General features: G+C 39.8%; 1 protein-coding gene and 1 long non-coding RNA gene across 2 annotated transcripts in view; one reads left to right on the top strand and one right to left on the bottom strand.

Moving 5' to 3' along the window:
- LOC124222419 (uncharacterized) overlaps window positions 1-15,064 on the top strand; it is a 174,541-nt gene extending 159,477 nt beyond the window's left edge. The window contains exon 3 of the long non-coding RNA XR_006884008.2: window positions 14,758-15,064. This is a non-coding gene — a long non-coding RNA (uncharacterized lncRNA). The remainder of the gene's footprint in view (window positions 1-14,757) is intronic.
- The window catches only part of Invadolysin (leishmanolysin-like peptidase, invadolysin), a 206,404-nt gene that overhangs the window by 167,671 nt on the left and 14,910 nt on the right, over window positions 1-23,823 (bottom strand). The window lies entirely within an intron of this gene.

Here is a 23,823-nt window from a genome sequence, read left to right as displayed (position 1 = left end):
GAAAATTGAAACCAAGTCGAAAAAATGTAAAAAAAAAATCGGGTGCTTTTCAAAGTGTAAAAAAATCATACAAAGAGTCACGGGCCAAATCCGAGAGGTCAAGGGTCAGGCCCAGGTCGAAACGGCATGGACCGGCCCGTACAAATCTCGCAACAGAAATGTGAAAATGCGACGACGATTAGTCCAGCCTTCGTCGAGGAACTCATCCGAGAGTTTTGAATGAGAAGTAATCGCGTGGTATTCATCTTTGCAAAGCTCGCGTGTATCGTGTAACTACCTGTCTCAATGCTCCGCGACGGTGCAAAAGTAAACTGGGTCATGAACGTGCGAAAGTCGTTGTTCGTTGCACGGTAAGCGTGGGTGCGGGATGAAGCACGGCGATCTTGAATATATGTAGTTAGTTTCCGCATCTCTACGAAATATAATCTCGTCCTCTCGACTCCTGGCGGTATACACGCGAGTATAACGTAAACGGGTATCGTACGTATTATACAACATACGCTTGCAGCTCGCCTGCAGGGAACTTGAGCATAATTAATTAACTCAATAACGATACTATACTAGGCGTTTATATATACGGTATATGTAGATTGTATATAATATGTGTGTACATCACAATCCCACCGGGAATTTCTGCTTCTGCTCTTGGAGAACCCGGAAGTACCGTTGCATGGGGTGTACTGATATACAGGCCTTGCCCAAAATCCCGGCAAAATCTATATGCAAATTGTAGGTATGTGTATATATTAGCCTGCGATGACGTAACTTATTGCGATTGCCTCATAGATCCGATATCTTTGATCAACGACGAGATTCTTGTATATAAGAAAGAAAATCGAGCGAAACGACGACGTAGAGAAATCTGCTGCACCGTTTTTCGATAAGAATGGTGTAGTTTAATTTTTGAAAATTGAAAACCGTTACAAAAGAACCTCTTCGAACGACTGTCCATCTCAATTCCATCGCGTTTCCCCTCCGTGCAGACTTTCGAAACCTTGATGTAAAGTAAAACGCGCGAAGAAGTGTGACATAAAATGACCCCGAAATAAGTCGTTCTCATACATTTACACCGGATTATTCGCGGCGCTCCATTACGCGGTGAATGCAAATGAGCTTTCCCTCTCTGCGGCAGCAGGATCACGATTCTCTTCCTACTAACGTGCCTACGAGCAGCCGGTTTCCCTCTCTATATTCAACTCCGTGAAAGATCGTCAAGTTGGCCGAAACGGAGCCGGAGACGAGGACGAGGATAAATATACGAGAAGACGTTGAGGAGGAGGAGGAGGAGGAAAGAGGTGTAAGAGAACATGGACGAAGAAGCGAAGGACGAGCTACGCGGAATTAATTAATACCCGACAGCACCGGGCCCGGTAATTGACTCGGGAGGTGTTCAGGATTTAATCCTGCAGTTGCAGGATGGCAGCTGAATACTCGGCTCGACGTCGCGCGTGCATGTGTGCACCTTGAAGCAGGCAGCCACAGCGCTGCCAACATAAACGGAACAAACAAAGCCTGTTACTCTTATGAGGCGCCACCGCCTCGTCGTCGTCGCCAGGACGACTATAATATCCTGAAGCCTCGCGCTCTCGCGAATTTCCACACCGCGGTCTCTGGAGCTGGCAGGTCAGACGGTGTCGTTTACCAACCGAATTGAACTTCCCCCCCTTCGCCAAAGTTTTGATTTACGCGCAATAGCTGTACAGAGAACCAAGAGCGTGGCAGAAGCATCGACCCCTGTAAGCAATTCTTCTCGTCTCGCGAACGAAATTAATATCGTCCGTTATCCGGCAGAAGCTTCGTCAACGATTCAATCGTCAACGTTTTTCAGGACTGATCTGATTCGTCGCGGAGAATAACGTCTCGGAATAACCGTGAGCACGTGAAACGTTGGCATTTTTTAAATCAAGATTCCGAAAAAACAAAAAAATCATTCTCTTTCATTTAGTGGGAAAATGTTTGAAGTAATTACTTTATTACTCAAAGAAGCGAAGTTGAAAAGAGTCGATTCAATGACTTTTCCGCGTAATTATTTCATACGGCGATCTCGTGTCGGAACGATTACAAACCATGAATAATTTCTTATACGCATAAAATATAATTTTGCAAGAGGAGAACGAAAATTTTATAAACTGTAAAAGTTTCATCACGATTTAGCAAGAGTGATGAGACATTTCGTCGAGTCAAATGCAAAGTATTTTACCGAATAAATTGAGACTAGGTGCATCATTTTTTTAAACAACGAAAGAATATAACGGCGAGTAATGAATTTATTGAATTTTTGTTACTTTCTCTAAAGTTAATAACAAGGAGAAAAATTATAGGTACGTGAAGCGTAAGCGCAATGAATTATGACGGACATATCGTGCAAAATGTAGTTCAGGTTTATACCAGAACCCATGTATATACACAATATATAATACGTATAACGGGAGCTGTACAACTTGTCTGGAAAAATATAGCTTCCAATATAACCGAGGGGGCATTACTTTATACGGTAGCATCTGCCTGCTTCGACAAAACGGATTAATAAGTTATTTATCGATCATAATTTCAATATTCTTTTTTTTCTTTCCCCCTCCTTTCTTTCTTCTCCATTTTTCAACTCCTCATTTTTTCATCCCCGCGGCATAATGCCACGTATCGTACAGTGTAATTTGTTCGGATTAAAAACCCGTGATTGTTTCCTCGTTTTTTTATCGAGCTTCTCAAAGCGGCATAGATCTAGCAGATTACGAAATACATATACAAATTGTAGCGTGATACGAAAATGTTTCAGCTCGGTAAATTCAAACGCGTGAATCTGTACAGAGAGACACGCCGTCCGGTTATCCAAGTCGGATTAACCAAATTGGCTACCGTAATTTGAACACCCCGTTATACAAATCGTTAACATTAATGCCACACTAATTAACATTCGATTAATCGCTGCGGTACAGCCGGTACACACCGGTATCGGTAATTGTCTACGGAAAGTAAATCCAAGCATCGGTGAGTCGATTTTTCCTAAACCTAAAATTACGAGAGGCAATTTTCAAAATACGAATAAAAAGAACTGTTAAAAAATAGGAAAAAAAATTCATATTCTGGAATAATCAGTAAGATTCATCTCCTTTTCGGTGAAAAATAAAAAACCATAAATGGGGTATTCCATGAGAAACATGTAAAAAAAAATAACCTTAATATTTGCATGTCATCGACTGTGATATTACGTAGTGTCGATATGTGGTTTATTACACAACAGTGCTGACTAAATGAATGCTAGTGTTTTGTTTCAATTCTTTATTTAATCTGAAAACATGATGAATCTCACTGAATATTCGAGATTGTGGATTTTTTTTTTGGTTACTTATAACTTTGAAATAAAATTCAGTACAAAATATAGTGAATGAGCATAATTTGAAGTAATTTGAAACTTTCCGCTTAAACAGTGAGACTAGGGAAATGAAATAAAAATCTGCGAAAATTGAGGAATTTTTTTTTTTTTTTTTTACCCATACCAGGATCATTCTAATTCTATACCTGTACATATTACGCAAGTAGCGACGAAGAACTTGTTATTACTTTTTTCACGGATTAGATTGTCGCCGGGTTTGCGGTTTGCCACAATCGCCGTTCCGGTATGCTTTCAGCATATCGTGTACAACGCCACGGGGTGTTACAGCGGCGTTTAATCGATAACCTTTAGTATCGAAGGCCGGAAACAGGCCCCGGGACCGGAGGAAAACCCGCGAGCCGTAAACGTATTCGGCATCGTCCCTGCACGTTCCGAGGACCGCGAACCCTATACTCTTGCAGCTTCGCTCCCACACCGCGTGCTGTAATCTCGAATCTCACACAGACGTGCATCAGTTACGTTCCTCATTAATTATCAGATGCGATAAATCAGAAACCGCAGACAAGCGAAATCCCATCCGGAGCACGTGTAAACCAAATTTGGGAATTGCTCGTCGTAGGTACTCCATGACTAGGAACGCCGAGGAGCGTTCGAATGATCGAGTAACGAATCAGAGGGAGGGTCTGGAAATCGAACGATACCTGCTCCTATGGAGTGTGTATGTGTGTGTACAGAAGGAGAGCAGTCTAATGGACGACGCGTTCAAAATCTGGTCAAATTATGCAAGACAAACAAGGGTACATAGATCAAAAATTTAATGATGAAGTTCGTTGAACGGTTACGGTTACGGGCATCTTACGTTCTGCAGCTCGCTTTTTATAACCCTGACAGTGAGATGTCCCTACTTCTCCGCGCTCCGTTAAAACTTGCTCCGGTGACGCGGATTATTCAATCCTCCGAGTACCAACACCAGAAATTTCAATATCAAGATCAAAGACAGTGAAAGAGACTGCGCTACATAGGTAGGAAAGTCTTACTAGCACTTCGACAACTGTGAATTAATAAAGCCTGACTTCCCGGCATGAATTTGACCTACCTTTCCGATTTCGTGTGAGTCAAGTAATTCGCAAGATGAAACATGAGGAAAAGTCGGATAGCTGAGACAGGTTAATTTAAACCGCGCACACACTGCTGCAGCATGGGTCGTAGAATAAGAGAGTAAATACAGCAAACGACGACGACGACGACGACATCTCGGTATCTCCGGTCAGCCCTGCTCTCGTCCTACTCGAAGTTGATGTGCACAGGACAGACAATGGCTTGGGTGGCGTTACGAGGCTAAGCTTAAGTGCAGAATCGAGTCGCTTCATGCCCTCGACTGGATCTGTGCGGGATCACATCGCGAAACGTAGATACGTATACCCACGACTACTCGCCGGCGTTGTTCTACCAATGTAGGTATAATTATCGTTGCAAGGCTGGTTCTGTCGCCAGACGGATGGATGGATGGACACATTTTATCCGTACCTATACTAGGTACCTAAGGAATAGCGCGATAGTTCGACTAATGGATGCGGACAGTGTAGAAAATGAATGGGTATAAATCGTTGGTAACAGTAGTACCTGAACTCGACGTTGTAACGAATGGATGGATGGAAGTATAAATGGTTTTATTCGCCGATAACGACTTGACGATCCTCTTTTCCGAATAGAAACTCTACTCTGATCGATGTAATGTAACCAGCAACTAGCAACATCGAAAGTCAAGAGTAGGTATAATGTTTCACGCGTTGTATGACTTTCATCGCGATGAATATCCATCCGCGTTAATTGTACACAAATTTTATCGAGAGAAGAGATACTTTCGCAGAAATGACAGACAAGGATGAACAAATCGTGTCTAAAGATGTTTCAACACAATACCCAACACCGGGTTTAACATGAGTAGTAACCGTGAATGCTTGCCTGAGAGAAAAATTTCCGGTTGACTGTAAGTGAAATTTGATCGGAACAGTAGTACATTTTCTTATTCACCAGTACTAGTAGAGATATCCAACAAGATGCCCTTCGTCAAACTTGAGTTCCGAGGACACGTCGAGCTGACTTTAGTTCCGATGTCAAAGAAAATGAATGACCTCTGTCCCGAAGGAAACAAACGTACTGTACCTTCGTAAGACAGCTGATCACGGCTGACGTGGAGAGTAAATTTGATCATACCTCACCTGTTCCACGCCTTATTCGGATCAACTGCACAGCCTTGTTCCAACAAGCCAAAAACCTAACGTACGATTTTGGAAACTAAAAAGATCGACACGCAACGATCGTCGATCGAAGCGTTTACCGTGAACAGACACCCTGTGAATGCAATTACCAGCCATTTTCTAACCAACGTTAGATGAGGAATTGACGCGTCTGCCGACCCAATTACAATATGAAAGGAGGAAGGTCAGGTAGTAGACCAAAGGAGCGGGAGAGAGCGATTGAGTTAATAGAAATTGAAAGCGGAATTGGAAGAAAGTTCGCAATTGAAATTGATCTTGAACGGAAGAATCTCGGAACAGGAGGAACTAGAGGGGACAAAGCACTCCGTACATGCCGGAGACGAGACGACGGAACGCGATGCTATTATCGACTCTTGTCTTCCTCGAACACGGGCGTTGAATTCAAACGAGTAAATATTTGTGCACGTGAATACCTACATCCGACATTCTCACGCCACGTATCCGCAGAGACCGAATGATCGGTATAAAGGGGATATGAAAATTGGGACATGGAATTCGCCGATGAAAAAAGGGGGAAAGAGTGAATTATGCGGTGGTTCCTTACATGCGGGATGAACAATATCGGTCGATGAATAATAAAGACGAGAGGGGCGAGTCCTCCACTTATCTATACGAGCAATCTATAGCTAGTATATATAAGCGGCCTGGTTACCGACGTGGGCGATACCGGAAGCAGCTGCTTCCATGTGTATCGGCGAATCCTCGTCCGCTTCGCACACTCTGCAGGCTTCTTCAATACGGCGGAAAACCCTTTAGGAAATAACCCAACACCGACCCCGCCCGAGGAAAGGAACTAGGGGTGATCAACCCTGCCTAGAAAGGGTCTGGTATCCGACTCTTCGAAAATGCGTGTATTTTTTCAAATAACCCGCCGTGGCCGGCAAATTTTGCCAAGTCGGAATGTAAATTCGATAATTATCTTAACCTCGTGGAGAATTTATTGAATTCGAAGGATTCTTGATATCTTAGGTCATGTGCAAGAAAAACACAGATATCTCTTAACGACTCGACCCTTTTGAGAAACTGTAAGTTTACTTCAGAATGTAAGTCTTTGTTACGAATACGTAGTCAAAAGAACAAATTGGTATAATCTTGAGAAGTGGAATGGTTACAAGAGATTACAGAGAATAACGCATCAAAAACTTACGTCGAATCATGTCAAAAAATAAAAAAATATCCTACGTCGGAATCTGGAACAAATCGACTAAACAATAAGTTGGGAAATTTTCTTCTTCCTTCGTTATCTATCCTCGTTTACAAACACAAAAACAAAAGGAAAAAATTCCGGACTTACAAAGTAGAGCGAAAAATGCTGCTGTTATGACATCCAAGTTTTTCTTTACACTGATTTAAGATTTCAAAAGTCGTTAAAATTCGATAATTGGAATCATTCGGTCATCCAATATTACGTTAAAAAAACCGAGCGAGCATCGACAGAGGATAATTTTTCAATATTTATATTTATTTTCCCTGCACAAGTTACGGTTCTTGATCGTGAATATCCTTGGAATAAAAATGGATAAATTTTCCAGTCGCTGTTTGGCCGGCGGGAATTTTTTAAATAAAAAGTAACAGACCCTCTCAGACTTTGGTAAGCAAAGGCCAGTCTATCGCATTATCTTTTCTGTTCCACCTTTCGTTTGTCCATTTTTCACAATATTTCTTTTTCCCTTTCCTCTCCGATCGTAATTTTTTTTTTTTTTTTTTTTTTTGCGGCCAAGGGCAGGGCCGCGACATTACAGGGCTTTACAACGAGAGTACCGCGAGCATATCACCGCTGGGAATAAAGAGGCAAGGCGCGACATTATCATAAAGCAACAGCATGCTATTTACATATTATTTGCCACATAACGGCATCAAGTTCGCTATAAGGCAAGTCTTCGTGCGCAATGCTCCATTATTCACATACCTCTACCTGTGAACGAAATGGCTAACGGCTAATCATTTATAGTGGCTAATTATCGCAGGAAATTTCACCAGACAGCAGCAACGAACAGAGATAAAGGATGAAATCGGGAACCAACGGTTTTTGTGAAGCGAACAAATTTTTACACCCCACTTACAGAGACACTTTCAACGCCAAAGCGAATTATGCCGGTAAGACGAAGGTTTCTAAAGACAAAGATTTACGCTGTGTATTATAATCACGAGGGAAATTAGAGAAGAGATGAATTTTCCTAAGAAAGTAAGAGTACGCGGTCTTGCGCAAAATGCGCGAGACTAAACAAACCGGAATTCTAACCCACCTTAACTTTCCTCTGACTGCTTTGTCTACTCCCACGTAGTTTCGCCCTGTACTTCTCTCTGATTTTATTTTTACTTTACTGCACTTTGCTTTACTTTACTTTACTTCACTTTGCACAACTTTACCATCAGCTATGCCCGTGGACCGCGCCACAGGAGAGCTCAATCTTACCAAGAAACTTTTCCACCCGTTAGACGAAAATATTTTACACAAATAGGTGCAGAGCCAACACTTACGAAAGAATTGTTACGTCTCCCATTCCTCGCGATTTTTGTATCTTCATCGTTGTTTGTTTCCAACTAAAGGTTCAAAGTCTCATATTGTTATACGTACGAAAAGACGTGTGGCAAAAGATAGAATCGTACTGTTTCTTTTTTTTTTTTTTAATTTTTACACAAGTTACAAGCCTGTCAACTTTCAGACACGTTTCCATCGAGATCAATCTTGAAAAGAATAGCTTTGAATAGTTACGTAAAATTTACGTACATAACAATCTGTCGGTATATCCTACACGCAAACTTTGAAGGTGCTAAAGAAACAAAAGAATTGAAAAAGCGATGAATACAATTCGATACAATAAAAAATTTCAAAAAATATTTTTTCTTCTTCTCTCTCGACGGTTGTACGAATTCAAAGATTATTTCCGTACTCAAAACGAAAGCAGATAACGCGGTATAATGAAGATTGACCGTAAAATATATTCGTGCGCAAAGCGATAGGAACGAGATGCGAAAATATACAGCTCAAGAAGTTAGGACAAAGAAACAACGGACAAAACAAATTGCAAAATTACCCGATTGCAAAGAAAGACATCTGCAGTACAGCTGCGCAAAAGTTTTGTTCAATTTTATCGTAAGACTTAAAATACGTATAACTGAGTTATACTCGGAGCACAAAATTTATAATAGAGAATAGAAGCAGCAATAAGTTTCTCCCGGCAAACCTAATTATTCAATGATGAAGAAATATAAGCGGCTACCTGCATTGTTGTTTCGGTAATAGTAGTTATATATTATATATACATACATATACAAGAAATTCCCGGGAAATAAGAGAGATCGTATTCAATAATCGTCCGAAGAATTTATTCCCAAAGTATTTCTAACTATCTGCAAATTCTGTTCTTTTTTTTTTTTTTTTTTTGCAGAACAAATGCGAAAAAGTTTCCGTTGATTAAAAAAAAAATATACCAAAAATAAAATAAATTCAAAACTATCTACGGCTACGAATTAAATCCATCGAATTCAGCGCTGAATATTGAGAAGGAGGAAATGGAATTCGTCATCCTTACCAGGTCTGAAACCGAAAGACCTTTTTTTATTTCGAAAAATTATAGCTCGATCACGTTCCTGAATAAATAAAATTTCCAAAATATGACGGCGTTATTTTACCTTCTACTGCCAAAGATTTTGATCATGTTTACCAGAATATCAAGCCACGCGGGATCCCTTCGAATTTTCAGAAAGGTCGCAATTTTTTCGCATACGTTAAAAGTTGAGTAAGAAGAAAAGAGAAGATCAGAATTCCACTCACTGACAGGCCTGTAGAGGATGCATGTAATAGATACATACGTGTACAAAAGCGAAGACGGCAGACTATGAAGAGATATTGCTGCAGCAGGTAGGAAGGTAGGTGGGTTGAAGGTACTTGGTATTCTCACGAACCGCATGGCGAGAAAGTCTCCGACTCGTGGCTTATGGCTGCCAACGACACGGTCTTTGGCCCCATTCAACCGCGTGGCTGCTAATACTATTTCGCATGTTTCGTACACGGACGATACTCGATTATACGTGTGTTAACAATCCGGTTATGCACAATCGAAAGAAGCAGCAGCAGCGACGATCTGCAAATCTCCTCACAGAGGTTCGAAGCGATATGGTGTTTCATAGATGTCTGAACGGCGTAAAAAAAAAACATTGCTCATTTCTACCGACGATTTTTGGATTAGCAGAAACGATAATGACATAGTGTTGAACCGGATCCTTTATGTGTCTGTCGTTTGAAACAAAAACGACGAGTAAACTGATCAAAATGGTATTTTTTAATTTTTACCAAGTACCAAAATCTTACACCAAAAACTCACAATCAACGATCAAATATACTTTTGCCTCTGACGTTTCATCAAATCTTACGCGAGGAAGACTAAAATAATAAATAGGTATAATACTGACTAAATAATTATGATTTGAAATCCGTTATCCGAAACAACACTGCGCGACTGCAGTTAAAACTTTTGTAACTCCGTGAAAAAGCAATTACGTACAGTTTAATGAACCGATCGATGAGGAATCTTATACAATCCTAGATGATCGTGACGTTCCAAAGTATTTTCTTACCAGCCTCGTGAATCGACACAGATATTATTATACGTCATGGGTAAGTACATACGTCATGTATGTACTTACCCACCTATTGCAACACATCTCGATTCACAGTAGCAGCAAAAAAGTAACTCAAAGCATTCGCAAGGAGCGTTAGAAATCGTTGCCAAACGAATTCGAGATGAAAAACGAAAAAATCTCATCTCAAGGTTTAACCTTGAACCCTGCGTCTACTGCATCGGTAGCGGCAAAAAGTGCTTGCGCGTCACGTTGAATCTTGCTGCCCGATACCTTTACCGTCATTTTCCTTATTTTACTTCTTTACATCTATTTTCACCCAGTCGAAGCTTTGCCACGGCTTGAAAGCACTCGAAATATAAAGAGGGAAAGAAAAGTAAAGAAGAAAGAAAAGAAAAAGAAAACGATGAATAAAAAACAAACAAAAGTAAACTCCGGCCGGCTCCAAGAGGACATCATTCGAAGCGATGGTACCACTTTGAAAGCACCGTGAAACGCGTCACGGCGTTTTACAATACAAAGGTAAATACTTTCGTACATAGATGCGCTATATATATTATGCTCTATCACCTTCTTGTATACCGGCCCGTATAATAGCAACAACAACAACAACAACAACAACAACAATAATAATAATAATAATAATAATAATATGCTATACAAGGTCTCAGGTAGGATGAACGAAGAGAGGTATGCACGATGTTGTATAGGATTCTTTATAAATCTTTATAAAATGTACACGTTGAGGCTTGTGACGCGTATCCGTCTGTATAATTTATAAATTAAGATAATGATAACTGAAGCAGTTGAATTCGAACAAAGTACAAGTACAATTTTGCCAATTATATAATATTTTACGACCGAATTCCACCGTCTGCAGAGACAATTCGACCAATATATACGTAATAGAAAATGAGGAAAAAGACCAGTGGCGCCCAAAGTGTATAGAGTTTAGGAAACAAAGAAGAAGAAGAAGAAGAAGAAGAAGAGGATGAAGGAATCGATCGTCTTCGACACCAAGGGCACATCCACATGAAGGCCTAGCTTGTTAATCTTCTCGTTCAAGTTCTGTCTTCTTTTTTTTTCTGGGTGGGTATGTAATAACGCGATATCACCCGCATATACGCCAAGACTGGTAGAACGAGAGAGTCACGAACTCCTTGGGTATACATATAGTAGCGTAGTACAGTATACCTTGCCTACCTTGAAGCGAATAACCGCGGGGTTGTAATCCGCTTCATCAGTTCGAAGTGCATAAGATTATGCTAAAACAGGGTAGCTAAGCTCCTCGTGCACTGAATAAACGATGTCCTGGATCCTATACGCGATATCGGTATGATACCTAGGATAGAAAGTACGTATGAGACTTACGTAGGTGTACGTATAGGATCGCTTCTTCTCCCTACATACCATATATACATATATATATATATATAGCTGAATCATAACGCAGTTTACGATCTCCGATATGCGATATTCTCCTCCTCCCTGCCTCTTGATCCTCGGCTACCATTCGACCCTTTCTATATACCACCGTCCTAAGCTCCCGGAAAACGTGGGGTCGGAAAGTATGGGGTAATGGGGTATGTGGGTGTGTGTGTGTTTGCGAGCGAGCGCGTACCTACGCGAAGAGGGAATCAAGGGCGGGATACACCGACAGTGAAGCGGTGGAACGGTCAAGCTAATTAATTAAGGTCTTGGGTATAAAATCACACCACCGTCCCCTCGTGATCAGGGTTGCGCGGCGTTACATCCCTAACCCGAATAAAGAGAGGGAAAAAAAAAAAAAATAAATAAAAAAACTTTCGATAATATTCCAGGATGAAAAAAATAATATCAGTGAAATTACGCGGGTTGTTATCGTACGTCACATTTGTAAAGTAAAACTTGGAATTAGAGAAAAGTTCAGTTTTTTTAATATTATTCACCCATACTTTTAAACTCCTGTAGTTTTATGTATATTAAGCTTGCAGCGTGTGTAATAACTTATTCTATACCCATAACGATGACTTACGCGTGCGTCACGTATGTTACACAAAGCGCCATATGCGGTGTTTCTTTGCAGCAAGAGTAGAATCCTATAACATTGCTGCGAGGAGAAAGTAGTGTCTTTTGAATAGTTTATACAGCAGCAGCAGTAGCTGTAGCGTGTTGTACACCTTGTACTCATACATAACAGCAGTGAGAAGGTGTGAGCCAACCTGAACGCAGCTTCGAGGGTGAAAAAAAAACAGACTAATCAACAGTACGACCATTAAACTGCGAGAGTTGGTAGCGAGTGAGATGGATGGTAATTCAGGCGGATGAATTGACGCGGCATGGTTCGAGGAATAAATGATTGTCAGAGGAGCTTGCGCTGCCGCAGAGGTGTATAATCAAATGAGGCAACGAATGAGCGAGCGAGCGAACGAACGAACGAATGAATGAATGAATGAACGAATGAATGTTGAATAAATAGGCGAATACCTACGCAGACGGCATGAGAAGTCAGGGACGAGGAGTAAATGGGTGTAAATCTGTACGCCTAACACATTACATCTCCGTATCGTTACGTTTCCGGAAACGCCTTTTCAGGCAAACATCCTTCTTGCATAAATCAAGAAAATAAACGACGACCACGACGATGAGAGTGGGTACATTTACCCTGCCGTACACAAATATGTAACGTAACGTACATCGTTTTGCTCTGATACGAATTACCCAACTACCCGCTGATGTTTTTCACGCTCCTCTTTACTCTCCGAGGGTGAAATGTATCTCAATACAGCGATGTGTTAAAAATAAAAGTTTATCGTGATAATGATTATGTGAATATATGTATGATGTAGCGTTATGAATATTAGAAAATTAAAAGAACCAGTCACCTATCGCGATAACGTTACAGTCGACACTCTCTCTCAATAGGGCCGGTCATGGGAGTGTAGGGGAGGATATTTCTAAGAATTAGCACACCCCCACCAACGAGCTTGACGTGCATTTATCGCGCTTTGAACTCAGACTCTCGCATTAGGGCCGCAAAAAGTCCATAACAGCTACGCTGTTTTCTTCCAACATTTCACTTTTGTTACCGGCCCGATTTCGAGAGTATTTGACAAAGTCGCTACTGAGCTATCTTGAGGGAATGCGGCCCTATCGAGAGAGTCGACTGTATACCGTGGTTGGAAAAAAATAAATGACCATTTTCATTATCATATTTGCTGTAAACGAGAAACTTGTATTTCAAAATTCGACGAATACTGCACACGTCTGCTCGTGATGAAAAAGCATAGGGGGAGCAAAAAAAAAAAATGACGGTTGAAAAGCAAACGAAGAACTGGAATAACAGAGAGACACAAAAAACGAACATGCCGAATCCGAACCCGGTATCAGAATTGCTCCATCGCTAGCAAATTTTTACTCGAATATGGGGTATTCCTATACTCCTGAAGCAAGCAAAAAATTTATGCGATTAGAAAACCGCATGCAACATGTGAGGGTACAATAAGGGCAAGGTGCGGGCAAAGCAGACGCGTAAGCGATGCGAAAATACGGCTAGTTTTTCGAAAAGATTAGATCGTGGACGGACCAGGGGGCGAGAAGCTGAGTGGAATTGAATGGTTCCACGTCTGGGTAAAAATCCGAATTTATAGCCGAGCCGTGATCGCGGCGAATCGCCGCCGCCCCGAGAAATCCTTGGAATTTCAAGACGAATGGCCGCCTGCCCGCCACGAGTTTTCTGTCCCTTTGCCCTTTTCTTTCCACTTAGCCCTTGCGCCGTCTGACTTATTCGCCTCCTCTCATCCCCCGTGAAAATCGACGACGTTTCGTGCGAAGCGTGTTCGACGTTGTTATTATTACGTAACGATTATTTACATGTACGTACTTGTGAAAAATTACTCGACAACATGAAATCACGGAAGGTTGTTCATTTTTTTTTTTTTTTTTTTCAGTGACAAATAGCTGTGATCGACTTTGCTTGCCTGTTGCTTAATTAATTTCATTTTTATTTCTTTCGCGGGTTGAACTAAATTCGAAGCAGAAAATAATTGGCCAAATATATTTTTTTTCAATAATTATAATGTACAGGAGGAATAAATGTTGAAAAGTTGATCAAAATCTCGTGAGAAAATCTGAAAACTGATGCGCCTGCACTTTGCCTTTGTCAAAAGTTTATCAAGTCACGCATCACGCGTCGTACAAATTGTAGGAAAAAAAATTATCTGCGGAGAGAAACAAAAACCTTGATGATAAGGAAGCGTGAACAAATAAATCGAAAACCGATAGAACTAAATTCAGGATGTCTACTGCAATGAAGAATTTAGATTCCAAGACCATTCCAGGATTTTCTGGGACAATTAATTAAAGAATTCCAGGACCTTGATAATATACTAAATGAATTTCGAACTAATTTATAATCCGTCGTCTGCTAAGATTTGACTCATTCAAGGCATCGTATAACAAATAAAATATCGCAATTTTCAAAAAACAAAAAAAAAATGTATTGTGTCAACATTTCCAGGATAAATCGAAGTATTCCAGTAATTTTCCAAAACTTAAAGATCAACTTTTGTGTTCCAGGATAATTCCAGGATCTAAGGACATTTGAGGGAGCAGCCCGAGTCGACCTATAAATTTTGTCACTATTCAAATTATGTCCAAGCAGCTTTTTGCACCGAGATTACAAATAAATATTACCTCGACATTGTTACAATGTATGTAAAATACAAACAGAGAGAATATGATGCAAAATCCGCGGAAACCGCTATATGGAATAATGTGTAGACACACATTGTATTTATACGACACAGAGTTTCCCGACGTCAGATTGTGTGCTGAGGGAAAAGATTTTCATTACAGATAGTCTCACCGCGTACACCGAACACCATTTTCACCCTGTTTGCATTTCCGTTTTGCCTTTTTGGTTTTGTCTTCAGCGTGTATTACGTGTGTAATATGTATACATATAGAGTGTATGGTGCTTGCGAAGAAACCATTCGCATTATTTACCTACGTTTCATTACGCGACTGATCCCATGCAAAAACCGGAAGTCATAGCTGTGCGGATATTGTTGCAACATTTTTTATCGAGATTTTATTTCAACTTTTAATACTTGTTATATCGTGAGTGGTAAATTTCTTCTTCAATTTTCCAAAGAGAAATTATGTCGATTGAGAATAGCAATCATATTATAGGAATAAATATTGCTCACCGCTCGCCGGTTTGAGAAATCAGACAAACTTTCGACATTGCGCGTCGTTCCCTTTTGTCGTATCTATGAAAAACACGATGACTGAATTCGGATGATTCTTACCTGAAATCAGAAGAAAAAAGAACAAACTTTTAATCGTGAGAAATAAGAATATACACGATGGATTCGATCAATAATTTATGGACTCGATTGAAAGGGAAGAAAAGAAAAAACAATTTCACCGATGTATAATTAAGTATGCAAAAATGTTCACAGATACATTCGCATTATCCAAATAATGAAAAGACTCTTTGCCAGACATAGTCAGAGTTGTGAAAATATTCGATTAAATCTGTTGGAGCTTGAACCATGAAATATTGAATCGGACGTATGAATTAAATTATTGGAAAAGAATCCGGGGGGAATGGGAAAATAACGATAATTGATTGGTTTACATACGTGATAGAAAATGATATGGTATTTTACGATATCGCGTTACAGAAATTTAATACGGTATAACACAGCGTAGGTGGAAACTGCGCGACGCGAAGCGTTAACAATTTCAACGATTGGTTCATCCATTTCGAACAACTATATCGTTACACTATACATTATTGGTTCCGCAACTGGTGCTGCAGCAGCGGGTGCAGCTATTAGGGTAATCGGTATTAAATATACCTGCCTGCTAATGAACGAGGGGTGAGAGAGTAACAGACGTGGGAATGTATTGCTACATATAGAAGGTGAAAACCGCAGCAGCGGTGAGCGCCACTTTTCATTACCAAAAGTTGTTTTTTCTTCCGTTGTTTTTCCAATTTTTCATTTTCTTTTTACCCTATTGTTGCTAGATGAAGAAAAAGGTAAGATAGAAACCACCGATGCGAGAATTCTTATCAGTAGCATTATAAACCATCGAATTCGACGACAAGCGTGTGACAGTTGAAACGGAAAACGAAAGAAATGTGTAAGTCATCGATAGTTTTTTACTTCCCACTGATCGATCTTATTTTCATAATCGAAATCAGAAGAATTCATGTCAAATTTCGTGACGGGGTTAATAAGACTAAAGGTTTTTGAAATTTATAATCCTAATAAAAAAAAAACAAATAAAAACGATACGAAAACGAGAATAAAAGTGGCAGGAGGTAAAAAATCGTCGGAATCGATCGAACGAAACACCCTGAATTCACCGCAACGGCGCAGACTGAACAATCAAAATTCTACAGGGTCATTCCTACATGAGATATATATGTATATGTTCGGACATTTATCGATGTTCATTGGCGCAATTATCCCTTTCAAATTGAGAGGCACTCACTCGCACGTTATGCATTATGAGGCATACACACCGTTTGCTCGACAAACACACACACGTAGGCAGGAGCACCATACATCGCAAAGTTTATTTTTTATTTATTGATTTTTATCTGTTTTCAGAAAAGTTTGGAGAGAACAAAAAAAAAAAAAAAGAAAAGTAATGAAAATATCGATCCTACAGTAATTTATTAGTTTCGAATGAGTTGTACGAGTTATAGGAATACGCAATTAAATCGTAATTTTTGTAGAACTGACTGGGTTTGAACAACAAAGGGGGACAAGGTAAAAGTTTTTATATTCTGTATGTCATGCATATACGATGCTTATGATATTGCCGAGTCTGCGTATCAACTGCGGCTTTGCGGTTGAACGAATGATGGCCTGAGTGCAATTTGATTTTTAAATTATTCATTCCGGGTGCTGGTAGCATTGACCCGTTACGTAAGATTATAAAAATCACGATTGTCTTTTTTTCTTTACTTTTTTTTGTTTTGTTTTCGAAAAAACAACAACGTATCATGTCGAATCGCAGAAATATGTACGCGGTGACTTCAGCGAGCTATATAAGACCATCGAAAGAACGAAATCGTGTAAGAAACTGACGATAAATTTAACCATGGGCTAGACATTCAAGGCGAGCCTTAATCGATACGTTTAAGCATTCCAAAGACCGCGCAAAAGGCGTGTGATAAATTAATATAAGCATGAACTATGACCTTGCGAATACACGTTGTACATGTGCAAAATAATTATAGACACGGATAACGTGTACCTGATTCCTGCGTCAATGTAACGATATACAACAACACGGGTAAATAATGTAAAACTGTGTCTTATTTCAATGGACAGCATAGATGAATAAATTTTGAATCAGAATGCTATCGAAAACTGCTACTGTTCTACTGCATGTTTTTATAAATTATGTATCCGATCACTGCTACGGATGCTCGTCGCCTAGATTTACGTATATACTAGACGAGATATCTGAAATTTTTTATCAGAAACCGCAAGAACGTGATCTAGGAAAGAAATATTTTTCAATGCAGAATTCTAAAGCAACGATTCCAAATGAGATTCATGGACCGAACCGAAGGGCAACAGACAAAACTTCGTCGCGTCACCGCGCTTATTCGCTTCCCTCTCGTTCCAGCGAACTTTTATACAGTGTTTGAAAATTGGACGGTACGAGAACTCGTGCGTGACTGATTGTAAAAAAAGGTCCAAGCCCCATTGCATGCTCTATTATCATCGCGGTACAATTATTAGAGGTATAGACATAGCATCGAGTTGTAACCGCAATATCACTTCTTGTACATTTGACTACACATGAATAAATAAGTTTGTTGTTTGATTCATTTTTAATAGAGTATTCGGTACATACGCAGTAAGCAAAAAGAAAAAAAAGAAATCGGAGCGAAAACAGGATGAAAAAAAAATTTTGCAGAAATAACAATGCAACTGATCATGAAAAAATGAAACAAGATCCCGTGTTAAGATTCTTCAAAATTTAAGCCAAGTGCAGATAGATATTCAGAACGAATGTTTCTCCGTGGTTTAACATCACGTTGAAGTTAGTAACGTTATTGCAACGGTTCATGCTTAGGAAAAACGGTAATTTCGCAATATCGGAATTGTTTCAAATTCAGTAAGCTTTGATTAAACAATACATACTCGTATTTTTAAATCTTACTTCCTTTAAAGTCACTACAAAAGTAAGAATACAGTGATTTTTCCACGATGTTTCCTCATGATAACGTTACCAACTTCGATCTGGTAGTTTAACCCTCGCGATCTTTCGTGCAGCGCCTAGATATTGTTTTTCTTTTTAGTTTCTTCCCCCTATTTTTCTAGTTTTTTCAAAAAAAAAAAAAAAAAAAAAAGAAACAAACCCCTAATTCGTTTCCCCGATAAAACCGCAGGTATCAAGACGCGAGAGCGTCGCGTCTGGTTCTCGGACGCTTCTGTCAACGCCAGAAAAAAAAGCAGCGGCAGCAGCGACATCGGGGGTGGTTGTAACGGGGTCGAGACGGTTTCCCATCCCTCCCCCCCATCATCCGTCCATCGTCGCCGAGTGGAATTTCAAGTTTTTACGCGGAACTCGTCAACTGCCAAGAAACCGCGACCCGAGGCCCGGTCGAGCGAAAGAGAGAGGGATCCCATCACCGCTCCTCTCCTCTCCTCTCCTCTCCTCTCCTCTCCTCTCCTCTCCTCTCCTCTCCTCTCCTCTCCTCTCCTCTCCTCTCCTCTCCTCTCCTCTCCTCTCCTCTCCTCTCCTCTCCTCTCATCGTCAGGATATTGTCGTCAAGAAGAACCGCGCCTGTGTCGCACAAGCGACTTGCAGCTTGCGACAAGCCAGGAGCTCGGCGACCATCGATCATCGCTAAATGTGGTCTGCTTGCTCCCCTGCATCCTTCATTCCTCTCCCACACCACAATTTCTGCATCAGGGTTCACTCGTCCTTGTATTTTCTCTCTTCTCGGAGACTGACAAATTTCGGTAAAAAGAACGATAACGAACAAATGTCTCTGACGACGATTATAAAGATAAAAATTTTTTTACTTCGAATTGCTTGGTTCGAAAACACGTATATCATCCTGACCTGATTTCCGACAAAGAAGGATGACGAAAACAAACCGGTGCATCACTAATCGTCGGCGTCGTTTCGCCGAACCACGAATCGAGTGCCAAATGAGGGGAAGAAACGAGATCTAGAAAAAACCGAGAGATAAAAAGTAAACCAGTCGTTTCTTTGCACGTTACACACTGCACATGTCGGTGATATAAAAATCGGATGCTATAATGAATAATAATAATAAATTGACGAACGGTTGCGCGATAAAAATTCGACGATTATACGCGAACACCACCCGGCACACAATGCGATGATGGAGGGTTTGATTTCGCCGAGATAAATAAATAACGAGGATAGGTTATACCTGGTGCAAAGTATAATGATGATGACAGTAGGTCGTAACAGTGGAGGGTTATTAAAGTCATTCAGGAAAGTCGTAAAATAAGTTCCACGAGGTATATTATACACAAGATGTAACACACAGCCCCATATTCGAAAGCGTGCACACCCCTGCATAATGTGTATGTGTTTATGTATGTATGTATGTATGTATGTATGTATGTACCTAGTTTGGTAAACCTAAGTGCAGACTTAAGCTGCCTGCGGTGGGAATAAACGGGAGAATAAATAAATAAATTAGGCACTTTTTGCCCGAAGAGAAAGACGGAAAGAGCGAAAGTGAGAGGGAGAGAGAGAGAGAGCGAGAGAGAGGCGGGGAGGGGGGGATACGTATACTTGATCTTACTACGTATTATACCATTATGTAGCGTTACGACGATGTCGTCTTTTATAATGTTATACTTGTTTTTTTATGCATGCATGCATGCATTTTGCATTATATGTATCCATACAATACCGTGCTCCCAACGATAAGCTTCAGTCGCGTGCCTTGTGGGGGGTTGTAACTTACACCAGACGCGTTACAGTTGCAACGACATCGTACAATCTGATCGCATCGTGCTTTTTCAAGGATCTGCGAATAAGCTTTGCTTAAACTTGTAAACGTGCGGGATACTTTGTAATTTATTACACCCTCGACACGACTGTTCGATTTCAGTCTTTACCGTATCAAATTAATGTGAAAATCGACAAAATTAAACGGAGGGATTTCAATCAGTCGGTACAAGGAAACAATGAGAAAAAAAACGAGAGAATGAATGCGAAAAAAAAACATATTTTGGATTTGTATTTTGGAAGACACTGGCGACTTCCTAAAATATATCTTGCACAAGCTCCTGAAGATGTTGCAAATGTACAGTCCAGTCAAAGAGCTGTAAGGTCAGAAACGTCATACAACGAAGAATCGAATGTACAACTAAAGTTCACTGACTTCAATTTAGTTGGGACAATATTTCCTTGAGATAGAAAATTATTTATGACTATGAAGAGATCCCAGGATCAAATCATTTCTACAGTGAAAAAATCGTGTCCTTCGAACGATTTTATCGAACTAAGGATGATTTTGATCGTAAATGAATTCGTTAGAAATCAATGAATTCATATTTTCTGTTTCGAGTTCTCAGTTGATCCAAAAATAACACAATTAATGAAATCATTATAAGAGGTGAACCAATTCCTCGATAAAAAATATTCCATCATCATCCAGAATCTGATTTTACAGATTTGTAAAGAATTCATTTACGAACAAAATAAGCCATTTTTCATTACAGTCGGTCAGACGACGCAATTTTTTCATTGTAGAAATAATTTGATGATACGATCTATAAAATACTCCATATTTGTGCTATTGTAGTTGCAATTCACATTGTCTTTTTTTTTTCGGTGTCAAGGGACTATTGTTTCAACTAAATTTAACTCGGCTAACTTCAGTTGCACTTTCAAACTTTCCTCAAATCATATTTCTGTCTCTAAAGCCTTTTGGCCGGACTGTACCTTTGATACATCCTTAATTACGGTACTCTGAAGGCAGAAACAGTTTCAGCCCTTTCTACCCTTCTTCTTCTTCTTTGTAATTGGCCGAGTGAAGTTGTTACGTCGTTAGCGCAAGATTTTCTTTTCGAAATTTTACGAGGTAGAATTAACGGTTCAAACAAACGAAACTAAACTAAGCTAAACTAAGCTAAACTAGACTAAACTCTAAAGTTTCGCGGATAAGCCAACCAGCGGACCCTGAATAACACGTGGCTTGATTTTATCGGTGAGAAAGCGGGAACTGTTATCAAAATTGCCCTGCTGCTGAGGGAGAAGACTTGTACAAGTAATGAGATGAAAACTTTCCCGAATATTTATTGTTTGGGACCAACATTGTTCCAAGGACCTTTATTACCGCGAGAAATGGAAAGAAATAAAAGCTGTTAAGGTAAGAAGAAGGTTAGAAGCTGAAAAAAAGCACGGCAAAGATACATACAATTTAAGACTTACGGTGTTTTATACATGGGAACGTGCGGAGAAAACTCGTAACAATACCTTCGCTATTTACTGTACAAAAGTATGATTAATTACGCAAATTCATTACAAAGATACTCGCGGTATAATTGCGAAAGAATTTATAATAGCTCCGAGACTGCGAAATATGAAGAGGGATGCGAGGGTTTGTTAAAACGGAGTATACAAATTTTCATTGGTAATATTTCTTTTACGACACGTATGCGATAGAGTAAAAATCTCCCTTTCACAATATCCGCAAAATACAGCCAAAAATCCTACGAACACGTCGTAGGTGGTACAAGGGATTTATGAAACCACGTACAATTACAACATTAAGCGATAAAGTTGAAGAGAAGGGAGTAGAAAAGAAAAAGAGATAAAAAAGACAATTTTTACCACGCGGAATGATAATCAGTCGGCGCTTTGTAATAATCCGGTTGTGGTCCACACAGACAGCAACAGCTACCATTTTTGCCGTTCTAATCAGGGATTTACCTCAGCAGACAAACAAGCAGTCCGATATAATGATATAACCAGGGGCGTGATTCCGAGAATTTGAAAAGCTCCGAGATAACCTCTGCTTTGCACTAATTGGCATTAAAAGGTTTAAAATAAATGTACGTATACATATTCAGCTGAAACGTGATTTTTCCAGTATAATTCGACCTCTCCGAACGCCGAGCATGAAAAAATAAAAAATCACTACAGTTGCCCCATTTATATCCGGCGCGTGTGCTTTGAATAATGCTTCTAATCTCTTCGCTATAAAACGTTTGAAACATTTTGCCACCGTTTCGATTCTCCTCCTTAGATCCTTGATCGATTCTGTTCGAAATGATTTTTTCACAACTCGATATTATAATATAACGTGATGTACTACAAGCATAAATAATCGGCCGATTACATGTCTCCTCGTAAAAAAAAACAAAAAATTCCATCCACCTCAAAAGCCTCGATGTAAGTATGGAACCTATGCAGTAGATTTTATACGTTAGGCGCGTTATCGATCAAAGAGAAATTGCCCACTTCCTCTTACGTTATGCGATGAAGGAGTAGCAGGAGTGGCGGGAGGAGGAGGAGGGGGAGGACGGCCGAGGAACCCCCATGAATAAAACACGTAGAAATGAATGGGTCGATGGCGAATGGTCACTTTCTATCGAGATTCCACTATGAGTACAAACGCTTCGCATACTCTCTCTCTCTCTCTCTCGCTCCCTATCTATCTCCCTCTTTCTTTTTCTTCCTTGTCTCCTTTTTTCTCCCCCACTTACATTTTTACCGCAATTGATCAGAACCCGACCTTATAATAAAAGTTATGAAAACGATCGCTTACCATTTTCGTCGCCATCGACCTTCCAATATTATTATACCTTGCATCCGTCTCTGCTATATGCAAAATTGACCACAAGTATGTAAGTAACAAAAATACGTACGTATATTGTATATTGTATATACATTAGGATCTATCAATTCGGTTTATGCATATAAGCCTTGACCGATTTTTGTTAATTTTTTTCATTTAGTTGCGTATCTGAATCTCTATCTCTATCTTTCTCTCTCTCTCTCTCTCTCTCGCTCTCTTTCACCAATTTTGAAGATAGCCTTAGAGAAACGAGCTGCAGGCGTCATATTATTACCTATATTATACATACGAAATGGGCGATATACATAATAATATACGAACCAACGGAGAGATTAACAAACACACGTAACGATAATTATTTTGCGTCATAATTATACGCCGGTATCGTAATTAATGTAACGAAAGAGAATTAGAAAATATTTAAACGAGTCTCGTTAAACTATTCGGTCTCTTTATTTCCACAACACACGCCATATTTTTTTTTTTTTTTGTTGTTGTTTTTTTAACACCTAGCGCATGGAGACGCCTGAGTGCAGACGGTTTACAGCGCTAACAATATATTTACTCGGGTGTTTAGATTTAATTACGCAGGTTAAAATGAGTCGTTGAACCTTGTTTCAGAGGCTCGTTCGCTCTCTCTCTCTTTCTTTCTTTCCTTCCTACTGGCTCGCTTGTTCCCAGACGTTTACACAATACATAAAATCACTCAAAAGTGAAATATTTGACGATACCAAAATGACGAAGAAAAAAATTTTCGAATTGTCTTCAGAATAATAAATGAATAATCGCAGAGTGAAATTGAACGAATTTACTAG

This window comes from Neodiprion pinetum, chromosome 6 (genome assembly GCF_021155775.2).
Source record: "Neodiprion pinetum isolate iyNeoPine1 chromosome 6, iyNeoPine1.2, whole genome shotgun sequence".
Taxonomy (NCBI): Eukaryota; Metazoa; Arthropoda; class Insecta; order Hymenoptera; family Diprionidae; genus Neodiprion; species Neodiprion pinetum.
This window is presented reverse-complemented; position numbering and strand designations above follow the sequence as displayed.